A 13,077-nucleotide genomic window follows, 5' to 3' on the forward strand; every position below is an offset into this window, starting at 1 on the left:
AAGTACATATCTTTCAATAGTCACCCTAAATGTTAATGGGTTGAATGCACCAATCAAAAGACACAGAGTAACAGAATGGATAAAAAAGCAAGACCCATCTATATGCTGCTTACAAGAAACTCACCTCAAACCCAAAGACATGTACAGACTAAAAGTCAAGGGATGGAAAAACATATTTCAAGCAAACAACAGTGAGAAGAAAGCAGGGGTTGCAGTACTAATATCAGACAAAATAGACTTCAAAACAAAGAAAGTAACAAGAGATAAAGAAGGACACTACATAATGATAAAGGGCTCAGTCAAACAAGAGGATATAACCATTCTAAATATATATGCACCCAACACAGGAGCACCAGCATATGTGAAACAAATACTAACAGAACTAAAGGGGGATATAGACTGCAATGCATTCATTCTAGGAGACTTCAACACACCACTCACCCCAAAGGATAGATCCACTGGGCAGAAAATAAGTAAGGACACGGAAGCACTGAACAACACAGTAGAGCAGATGGACCTAATAGACATCTATAGAACTCTACATCCAAAAGCAGCGGGATATACATTCTTCTCAAGTGCACATGGAACATTCTCCAGAATAGACCACATACTAGGCCACAAAAAGAGCCTCAGAAAATTCCAAAAGATTGAAATCCTACCAACCAACTTTTCAGACCACAAAGGCATAAAACTAGAAATAAACTGTACAAAGAAAGCAAAGAGGCTCACGAACACATGGAGGCTTAACAACACGCTCCTAAATAATCAATGGATCAATGACCAAATCAAAATGGAGATCCAGCAATATATGGAAACAAATGACAACAACAACACTAAGCCCCAACTTCTGTGGGACACAGCAAAAGCAGTCTTAAGAGGAAAGTATATAGCAATCCAAGCATATTTAAAAAAGGAAGAGCAATCCCAAATGAATGGTCTAATGTCACAATTATCGAAATTGGAAAAAGAAGAACAGATGAGGCCTAAGGTCAGCAGAAGGACGGACATAATAAAGATCAGAGAAGAAATAAATAAAATTGAGAAGAATAAAACAATAGCAAAAATCAATGAAACCAAGAGCTGGTTCTTCGAGAAAATAAACAAAATAGATAAGCCTCTAGCCACACTTATTAAGAAGAAAAGAGAGTCAACACAAATCAACAGTATCAGAAACGAGAAAGGAAAAATCACGACGGACCCCACGGAAATGCAAAAAATTATTGGAGAATACTATGAAAACCTATATGCTAACAAGCTGGGAAACCTAGGAGAAATGGACAACTTCCTAGAAAAATATAACCTTCCAAGATTGACCCAGGAAGAAACAGAAAATCTAAACAGACCAATTACCAGCAACGAAATTGAAGAGGTAATCAAAAAACTACCAAAGAACAAAACCCCCGGGCCAGATGGATTTACCTCGGAATTTTATCAGACATACAGGGAAGACATAATACCCATTCTCCTTAAAGTTTTCCAAAAAATAGAGGAGGAGGGGATACTCCCAAACTCATTCTATGAAGCTAACATCACCCTAATACCAAAACCAGGCAAAGACCCCACCAAAAAAGAAAACTACAGACCAATATCCCTGATGAACGTAAATGCGAAAATACTCAACAAAATATTAGCAAACCGAATTCAAAAATACATCAAAAGGATCATACACCATGACCAAGTGGGATTCATCCCAGGGATGCAAGGATGGTACAACATTCGAAAGTCCATCAACATCATCCACCACATCAACAAAAAGAAAGACAAAAACCACATGATCATCTCCATAGATGCTGAAAAAGCATTTGACAAAGTTCAACATCCATTCATGTTAAAAACCCTCAGCAAAATGGGAATAGAGGGCAAGTACCTCAACATAATAAAGGCCATCTATGATAAACCCACAGCCAACATTATATTGAACAGCGAGAAGCTGAAAGCATTTCCTCTGAGATCGGGAACTAGACAGGGATGCCCACTCTCTCCACTGTTATTTAACATAGTACTGGAGGTCCTAGCCACGGCAATCAGACAAAATAAAGAAATACAAGGAATCCAGATTGGTAAAGAAGAAGTTAAACTGTCACTATTTGCAGATGACATGATACTGTACATAAAAAACCCTAAAGACTCCACCCCAAAACTACTAGAACTGATATCGGAATACAGCAAAGTTGCAGGATACAAAATCAACACACAGAAATCTGTGGCTTTCCTATATACTAACAATGAACCAACAGAAAGAGAAATCAGGAAAACAACTCCATTCACAATTGCATCAAAAAAAATAAAATACCTAGGAATAAACCTAACCAAAGAAGTGAAAGACTTATACTCTGAAAACTACAAGTCACTCTTAAGAGAAATTAAAGGGGACACTAACAGATGGAAACTCATCCCATGCTCGTGGCTAGGAAGAATTAATATCGTTAAAATGGCCATCCTGCCCAAAGCAATATACAGATTTGATGCAATCCCTATGAAACTACCAGCAACATTCTTCAATGAACTGGAACAAATAATTCAAAAATTCATATGGAAACACCAAAGACCCCGAATAGCCAAAGCAATCCTGAGAAAGAAGAATAAAGTAGGGGGATCTCACTCCCCAACTTCAAGCTCTACTATAAAGCCATAGTAATCAAGACAATTTGGTACTGGCACAAGAGCAGAGCCACAGACCAATGGAACAGACTAGAGAATCCAGACATTAACCCAGACATATATGGTCAATTAATATTTGATAAAGGAGCCATGGACATACAATGGCGAAATGACAGTCTCTTCAACAGGTGGTGCTGGCAAAACTGGACAGCTACATGTAGGAGAATGAAACTGGACCATTGTCTAACCCCATATACAAAAGTAAACTCAAAATGGATCAAAGACCTGAATGTAAGCCATGAAACCATTAAACTCTTGGAAGAAAACATAGGCAAAAACCTCTTAGACATAAACATGAGTGACCTCTTCTTGAACATATCTCCCCGGGCAAGGAAAACAACAGCAAAAATGAGTAAGTGGGACTATATTAAGCTGAAAAGCTTCTGTACAGCAAAAGACACCATCAATAGAACAAGAAGGATCCCTACAGTATGGGAGAATATATTTGAAAATGACACATCCGATAAAGGCTTGACGTCCAGAATATATAAGGAGCTCTCACGCCTCAACAAACAAAAAACAAATAACCCAATTAAAAAATGGGCAGAGGAACTGAACAGACAGTTCTCCAAAAAAGAAATACAGATGGCCAACAGACACATGAAAAGATGCTCCACATCGCTAATTATCAGAGAAATGCAAATTAAAACTACAATGAGGTATCACCTCACACCAGTAAGGATGGCTGCCATCCAAAAGACAAACAACAACAAATGTTGGCGAGGCTGTGGAGAAAGGGGAACCCTCCTACACTGCTGGTGGGAATGTAAATTAGTTCAACCATTGTGGAAAGCAGTATGGAGGTACATCAAAATGCTCAAAGCAGACTTACCATTTGACCCAGGAATTGCACTCCTAGGAATTTACCCTAAGAATGCAGCAATCAAGTTTGAGAAAGACAGATGCACCCCTATGTTTATTGCAGCACTATTTACAATAGCCAAGAATTGGAAGCAACCTAAATGTCCATCAATAGATGAATGGATAAAGAAGATGTGGTACATATACACAATGGAATACTACTCAGCTATAAGAAAAGGGCAAATCCAATCATTTGCAGCAACATGGATGGAGCTGGAGGGTATTATGCTCAGTGAAACAAGCCAAGTGGAGAAAGAGTAATACCAAATGATTTCACTTATCTGTGGAATATAAGAACAAAGGAAAAACGGAAGGAACAAAACAGCAGCAGAATCACAGAACTCAAGAATGGACTAACAGGTACCAAAGGGAAAGGGACTGGGGAGGATGGGTGGGTAGGGAGGGATAAGGGGGGGAGAAGTAGGGGGGTATTAAGATTAACATGCATGGGGGGGTAGGAGAAAAGGGAGGGCTGTACAACACAGAGAAGGCAAGTAGTGATTCTACAACATTTTGCTATGCTGATGGACAGTGACTGTAAAGGGGTTTATAGGGGAGACCTGGTATAGGGGAGAGCCTAGTAAACATAATATTCGTCATGTAAGTGTAGATTAGTGATAGCAAAAAAGAAAAAAAAAAAGGGCAGTTCCTGTGTGGTAACCTCCAACGAGTTCTACACAAGGGTATAAAGGGCATATAAAAGTGTAGGCAAAGGGTCTGTTTGTGTTTATACAGAGGATCAAAGCCTAATTGGGCTACCCCGAAAATGAACTAAGATACGATATGAAAAAGAACTTCCAACATCTGCACCCTCTGGAAGACTCATGCCAGAAGATGATCATCAAAAAACCCCAACAAAGATCCACGCACTGCTACAGCTGTAGATGCACTCATCCCACCAGTTTCTGGACCTGCCATGGGAATGAGGAAGGAGATATCTAAGCTGGCCTGTGCATACAGTAAAACAACAAAATTGGACTGGATCTATACTGTTGGAACCCAACCAAGAATTTGGAGAAGTGCAAATTGTAGCGCTCCAAAGTCTTACAACTACAAACTATTTATTGTTAAAAGAACATATGGCATGTGAACAGTCCCCAGGAATGGGTTGTTTTAATTTGTCTGATTTCTCTCAGACTGTTCAAGTTCATTTGGACAATATCCACCATATCATAGATAAGTTTTCCCAAATGCCTAAGGTGCCTAACTGGTTTTCTTGGTTTCACTGCAGATGGCTGGTAATTACAGATATGCTTTGGTTATGTAACTATACTCCTATTATGTTAATGTGTGTGTGCAATTTAAGTAGTAGCTTAAAACCTATACATGCTGAAGTTACTCTACAAGAAGATATATCAAAGAAATAATCAATCTTCCCATGTTTTCTTCCGCCTGCTACTTCTATAGCTTTTCTTCTTCCTTCCTAATTACAACCCTTAAATAGAATTCGTGCCTCATATCAAATTTACCGAGTATCATAATTCTTCCAAGTGGTAAAGATACCTCAAGACAAATGCTGGGCATAGAAGCCACAGGGCATAAATATGCAAAGAAGTAAAAAGCTAACTTTTTCAAACAATAAGGCTTCTCTCTCACTTACCAACTTCACATTTCCCTGTATGGCCCCGGAAGATGACTGGTTAGCCAGAGACGGGTAAGATTCCTCAAGGGAGGAACAACCTAAGACAGGCACAGTCGCAGGGGGGCCATCAGGTGAGAAATTGGGGATCAACAGAGGTGAGGCTTAGAACCTCACCCCCCCTGTTCTGAGAGAAATCTTCTGCATACGTGGATGTTTTATTGCCCTGGTCTAGCTTGGATTAACACATAGTCTACAGGCACACACCTGATCATCTACATGTGCTCTCTTACAACACTAAACTATGTTTTCTACCTTTATCTTGTATCTACCTACCACTTCAGCATTTTATTAAAAATAATAATAATAAAGAGAGAAATGTGGTATCCACATATAAATCAAGTATAAAAACCAAATGAGTATTCATATTTGAACTGACTGTTTAGAGTTCATAATGCATGAGCAAAACCGAAAGTTTCTGTGATGACTGCCCTTGTACTGTTCACTATGTAACTTATTCATTATGTAAGAATTTGTTCTACATGTAAAAACTTGTTTGTTATGCCTCAGAAGATTGGAGACTGACAAAAATTAGGCTTGGGGTGGAATAATGATTGTGCATTGAGCATTGACTCCCCTATACAGAATTTTATTGTCGTTAACAACCATTTGATCAATAAATATGAGAGATGCCCTCACAAAAAAAAAAAAAAAAAAAAAAGGACAGACTTCCAATGGTAAAATAAATTAGTAACCGGGATGTAATGTATAGCATAAGGAATATAGTCAAGATATTGTAACAGCCTGGTAGGGTGATAGCTGGAACCTAGAATTATGTATATAAATGTTCTACCACTGTGTTGTACACTTGAAACTCATGTAATGTAATACTGTGTGTCAACTACCCTTCAATAAAAAATAATTATTAAAAAAAAAAAAAAATAAGTCAGTTGTCTGGCATGTACATTTCATTTCAATAAACCTATTATAAAAATAAAAAAAAAAAAAAAAAAGAAAACCACCCTGACAGAAGGGATTATAACTTTGGAAAGGGGAGAGTGAGGAGACAGAGGGAGAAGGCTATGAAGTGCTGCAGAAATCCTCCCCGGGATGGCAAGGGCCTGAGCAAAGGCTGTGGCAACGGGGACAGAAAGAAAAGAGGGCGCGTGAGGATGATGAAAGAGAGTTGACCAAAGGCAGAGTGGATGGAAGAGGGGTCCGAGGTACTTCAAGGTGACCCCCAGAGGAATGGATCGGACTTAGGGCAGACAGCCAGGCCGAAACAGAGCCAGGACATTCCTGGAGAGAAGTGAGGCACGGCACAGACAGGACACATGGCCCTGCCCAGAGGCCAGGAGGGGAGCCTGGGTGTCAGAGGGGGAACAGTCCCTCCCCAGTCACCACTGCAGTCCTAATCCACCTGAACTGATTCATCTCAGAAAGTGTTCCCTGCAGCTGTGAGTAAACGACTGTCCGTGGATTCCTGTTCCTAACCCTTTTAACCCTCAAGTGACACAAGACCTCAGAGGCAGACAGAACTACATTGATTTTATTGCATGACACATGGATAAAACACAGTGTGATACGAGGGAACTTGAAGAATAAGCGGACACCTTTCTATACCTAGAAGTTTAAATAAACTCAGAATTAAAGAGACGTAGTTGAAAGTGATTTTCCTTTTTTAGTTTGGCTAGTTGGTATCACACTATGTAAAGGCAACTGTTAATTCACTTTACTGACATTTATTTATTCATGGATGTTGTATAGGAAAGAGGAAATACATACATACATAGATAGTTTTAAGGTACCCTCTGAGAGTGTCCTTAAAGCATTGATTTTGCCTATGAATAAGCTCAGAGGCCCATTTCTTACTGATGGGCATGGACAGAGGTCCCCTGTTGTTCACTATTTGCCGTGAAGATCCCCCTTTCTGTCTCTTTGTGCGACACTGTGGGACATTTGTACGCCAATGTAGCTAAGCTAGAACAATGCTCAGGATCCCCTCCCTGCATTTTCTTGGTTGGCATGTGCCCCAGAGTTGTTTTGCCCAAGGTTTGGGAGGCAGACGAGAACATCAGCCAGGCCTGCAGCTCCTCCAGCTCCTGCAGATCTCCTGCTTCAGCCCCTCTGCCCCCTGAGCCAGGTGCACGTGAAACTCTGAGACAAGGGGCACCAGCTTCTCCTGCAGGCCCCCCTCCAGTGTCAAATCTGAAAGCTTCGAGGTGGTGAGACCTGTGCAAGCTCCAGGCCGCCCTCCCCAGCCCCAGCCTGTCCCAGCTCTTTCCTGTTTCACAGCCATCATTCCTTTTCAATTGCCTGGCGTGCTGGCTCCAGGCTCCAGCACCAGACCCAGAAGCACAACCTCACATAAACTGTTTAAATCAACTTAAAAGAGTAAAGCCCTTATTCTGTATCACACCTAGTGGTTCAGCTTCTCTGGATCCAGCCCTGCCTGGGGCACTGGAGGTATGTTTCAGAGTCAGAGAAACCCTAAGCTGACCTTCCCTCCAGTCACCTCACTCCTTCCTGTTGCCCTTGGAGGTGCATAAGGGGAGTAGCTGTCTTATGCCTAGAAAAAAAAAAAAGAAAAGTTGGTCATACGTAAGATTGCCTCTTGCTTCTTCTGTTCACCTTTCCTCCTTCTTGAGGGTTCTGTCGACTCCTTGCTCAGAAATTAACTGACCCACAGAACATAAAGTGTCTTTCTTTCTTATAGAACTAAACATACTCTTACTATACACTCTAGCAATCACCCTCCTTGGTATTCACCTAAGGGTGTTGGACACTTATGTCCACAAAAACCTGCACATGGATGTGTATAGCAGCCTTATTCAAAACTGCCAAAATTTGGAAACAACCAAGACATCCTTCAATGGAGGAATGGATAAATAAACTGGAACATCCAGACATGGAGTAGCATTCAGTGCTAAAAAGAAATGTGCTATCAAGCCATGAAAAGATATGAAAGATATCTAAAAGGAAACTGATGTGCATATTACTAAGGGAGAGAAAGCAATTTGAAATGGCTGCATATTGTACAATTCCAACTATATGACTTTCTGGAAAGAGCAGAACTAAAGAGACGGTAAGAAGATCAGTGGTTGCTGAAGGTATGGTATTTTGGGGGGATGAAAGTCAAGATTTTTAGGGCAGTGAAACTACTGTGTATCACATTAAAGGATGGATACATGTCATGACACGTTTGTCCAAATCCATAGAATATATAAAACCAAGAGTGAACCCTGATGTAAACTGTGGATTTGGGGTAATAATGACATGTCAGTATAGGTTCATCCATTGTAGCCAATGACCCCCTCTGGTGAGGGATGCTGATAATGGGAGAAGGCTACACATGTGGGGGGGTAGGGAGCATATGGGAAATCTCTGTACCTTCCTCACCATTTGGCTGTGAACCTAAAACTGCTCTAAAATAATTGTCTTAATAAAAAATTTTTTTGATTTCTTCTTATCAAATGTCCACAAAGAAGGTAACTGCCTTATTTTTTGAGTCAAAGAAAATCCACTTCCTTGATTTGAAATATGAAACACGTATCATTTGAAAACAGTGAGTAATTCAACCTAACACCTCAGTAGGGTCTTCCCCTCTCTTGGGATTTCATCATTACTGAAACAGACAAGGCTTGAGAAGAAGAAAAAAAATGTAGTGATTTTTCTTTTAAGCGGAGAGTATACCTGAGACAGGCAATAAATTATGAGTAAAGATCCAACACATTTGCTTATCCAACTCGTGCCACTGCAAGAGGTACCGTGTGCGTGTCCCTCTCGAGAGGATGCCAACAGCCGGGCCCGTGAACGGCAGCGCAGCCAGCAGAGAATGTGACCGCGGAAGGGCGATCCCATCGTTTCCCACCTCGTCCCGACTCCAAGGAGCCGAAAGCCGGGTACTCGGAGGGAACGAAAGCACAAGCGGCAGAAGGATTTTCAGTCCGATCACTTCACCTGCCAAGCCCCGCACCTCTCCCTCAGCTGAAGGTGGATGAGGAATTGGGGAAGGAACAAGAAAAAGCATCCTTCATTGCTCTTCCCCTTGAGAGAGCAAGAACCTCTGGAGGAGTGGAATGCTTTTCTCTCTTCATCAAACTGGGGTTACAAAACAGACACAGGATATCATACAAACGTAGGGACACGAAGGCAAACTAAGGAGTAGACCAGACGGGCAGTCAGTTGTTATGGCACCTATCACTCCGTCTATTACATGCATTCCTTACGTAGCTCTGCACACGTCGTGGTACGTGACATGTCGCTGTATGTAAGTCTGCTTGTAGCGTGAAGGGTGAATGCACACATGCTGGTGCGGAAGTTCACCTCCGGCTAAATACTCAGATCCAGGGAAACAAGAGGCTCCAGACAACGCCAAGAACTCTTCTTTCCATTAGGATCACTGAGCAGCCCAAGAGCCGGCCAAAGGCGACCTAAATGTGCAGGGAATTTACTTTCCTACGTAACCCAAGTCCATAGGAAGATCCGTTTCAGCGTCCCAGCCCCAGAGCCTTCCCAGCTCCCCACCTCCCCTCGGGGTGTCAGCCAGGCCTTGTCATAACCCCAGTCACTTACAGCCTCACAGCCTCATGTCAGTCCCCTTGCCTGAAGGTTTGCCTCCTCTGAGCAGTAAGATGCCTCTCTCAGAAACTCCTTCCCACCTCCTTGCTGAGACCTAGGTCCTGGGCCCACCGCTGCGGCCTTCACAGCAGGGAGAATGAGGCCTGAGGGGTCCGTTCCGACCAGGCGGCGTCCCGCAGGGGGACCCCGGCACGGCCCAGGCTCCGGGTGAGCCGCTGTCGGCGCGCGCCCCGCTGCTGCTGCAGAGCCGAGGCCTGCTTCTGCTTCTGCGGGAGATCAAACACTTGCGCTCAGGTTCGAAATGGGCAGGCCCTGTGATTTTTATATAGTTCAGTACTTTTCAAGGAGCCATTGAAAAACCTGATGAACCAAAGGTTAGAAGGAATGAATCTTATCTGAAATATATTTATGCTGGTAGAGCTTATTCTAAATGAGCAACCTAGAACCTTTTACCAGGTAACAGTGCCCCCTAAATGTCTGTAAATAGGCAAAGATCAGCTGACTTCCTTGTTGTGAGAATTCTGTCATATGAACAAGTTCCAAAACACTGGGTGTTTAAAAGGCAGCCACCTCCTTTTCTCTACCCAGCACTATCCTTTCTGTTGGAAAACATAAACCCCCACCATCCCACGTTCCTGTGTGTCTCTGGTACACCTGCCAGCCACAGTACCCACTGCAGAGGTGGGCACGCAGTCCAGGCCTTGGTAATCAGGGTCTCCAGGCCCTGGCCACAGTATTAGACCATCAGTTAGACAGTTATCTGTAACCCAGGCAGGCACCAAAAAAAAAAAAAAAAGTCCTGCTCTGAGATTTATTAGATGAAAAACAAAGAGCAATCGTCACCTTCTTTTTTGGATCTTGCCATGTTTGGATCCTGGAGCCACAGGAGAAAACGTGGCCAAGAACACACTGAAAGAGGCAGATATGAGTGGCCAGGAGAGAGAGAGAGAGAGAGAGAGAGAGAGAGAATAGGAAATAAAAAGGTGCCTACAGCTGGCTGGAAGCTGTAAACTTCCCAGGATGATAATCACATAATTGGCCCCAATTTTCACCCCCTCCTTATAGCCACAACTTTTGCCATGAGACTTTGCAGCATCCCCCACTTCCATGGACGAGTGTATTTCCCCACTCCCTGACTTAGGGCTTGGCCAGGGGACCAACTTTGGCCAGTGGGATGATCAGACGTGACCCAAATAAGGGCTTTCCTGTGCCTCTGCCATCAAAAGAAGCACCTGCCTCTGTTCACCTGCTGTCCAAGGATGCTGGGGACACCGGAGCAGACCCACAGCTCTGTACCGCGGCTTCCCTAGCCTGAATCTGCTGATGCTCTCATTTCTATCTTTGTATACATTTGAAATTCTCTATAATAAAAAAACAAAATGTCACAAAACAAACAACAGCAAGAACAGCCCTTTGACATGGATGAGCACCGGAGCATCAGAGTGGGCGTCTGTGTCAGATTCAGATCTGCTCCTAAGTGGCCACTCTAAGGCTCTGGGCCTCTGCTTCTGGATTCATAAAGCAAAGACTTGCATTTGGACTTCTCAGGTGGCTTCCAATTCTTACATATTATGATTTCTGCTACTGTGAAATCCCCATCTCTGGTTCCTTCTCAGGAATCCTTTCCCACCTAAGTAAATGCACGCCAGACAGGAATTTCCTCTAACTCTCCCAAGGCTACTTTCTCTGAATACATGACTCGCATGTCTCACTTTCTATTCTGTCATGCAGAGAAAGCACCCAAACGAATTCCTGTATATCTAAATCATTCAACACTTGCTATGTTCCACATACATCTGCTTCTGTTGTATGTATGTGTCAGTGTTGCATGTCTGAGACTGTAAACTAGGACACTGTCGGCCCAGCATATGGGTGCTCACTTTAATCATGCTGATGACTTAGCACATTGTCAGCATGCAGCTAATGTATAATACCATAATGCTATCATGTAAATAGTGAACTTTCTAAGCAATCTGTTGCAGATGGCCGAACAGTTCACAGAAAGAATACAAAAACCTGTATTTTCTGCTTAATTTGCTTCTTTTCCTCCTGTCCAACATTACCAGTTGGCATTTGGTCGATCATATTTCCAGGGATCTTTATGTTTCATGCAAAATAGGCCTAATCCTCAAGGTTTCTCTTCTCCCTCACTAAATAAGAGTAGATGGGCCCCTTTCTTGTGTGAGGAATATAAACTCCAATTTCATCTTCTAGATAACTTCTAAAAACTGGGTAGTAGCCACGTGAAAGCTTATGTGGATTTCTGTCCTTTTTGGGCGGTGGGGGGGACCTGGAGTGATGGGTGGCTGTGCTTTTGAGTGTTTAGTAAATTCTGAGTCATCATATTTTGCTTATTTGTAAATTTTCCCTAATCCATCCTCTCAACTCCAGGGTGACCCCGTCCAAGGCTGTTAAACACTGCAGATAGCTGAATTTCATACCTGCTGAGGCAGCGCTGGCAAAACCTTTTCTTAAAAACATGTGACTGTAAATTTCCATCAGAGGTTTCAAAAAAACAGCTCCTTGCTGTTCTAAGTGACCTCACAGAAGTACGCTGCTCCAGCAGTGCCTTGCTTACTGAATTACACAGAAAGTCTTCAGCTTGCACCCCACACACTGGGCCAGGACAGTCGTAGTCCAACATTTCAGAGAGCTGTTATGAGGATTAAATGAGATAATAAACATAAAGTGTTTAACACAGTGTCTGGGAGTAGTAGGTACACAATATCATTCTTTGTAGCACTCCCTGCACCCCTTACAATCCCTAGAAAGAGTACATTTTCAATAACCATATGTTGGACAAACACATTGAATGACATATTGAGAAAGACAAGTTATTCAATATCTGTGAACAAACAGACCTTCTCCCTTAACAGGGTGATATAACTTGTTGAGGACTTTTACAGTGTGAAGTTGCAGAATGCCCCAACATAGAATTTTAAAATCAAGTCTGTCAATTTTGAAAATTTAACTGGGAAAAGTTGATAAAGGAAAGATCCATGTATCCAAATGAACCCAAGATGAATTTGAGATGTAATCATGTTTTATTTGCACAGGTCATTTAGCATAGAATCAAAGCACTCACTGCATATCTCATTAACCCTTACAACACCCCAAGGAGGCAGGTACATGTGGAAGATTATTCCTTTGCTACTGATGGGGAGAGAGCGTGAGGCCCAGGACAGTGAAGGGGCTTGTCGGAGACCACATCAAGTGAGTGAGTAATGGAGGGAGAAACGGAGCTAAATTCTAGTCTGTATCCTCAGGCACACTATTAGGGTTGACCAGGAGGCTGCCAAACATCTCAATTACTTTTTACTCTAAAATCCATTTAAAAATAAACCCTCCCTCATTTTAAAAATCAGCCCAGAGTACAAGATTCAATAACTAAGATA

This window comes from Manis pentadactyla, chromosome 12 (assembly GCF_030020395.1).
Source record: "Manis pentadactyla isolate mManPen7 chromosome 12, mManPen7.hap1, whole genome shotgun sequence".
NCBI classification, from domain to species: Eukaryota; Metazoa; Chordata; class Mammalia; order Pholidota; family Manidae; genus Manis; species Manis pentadactyla.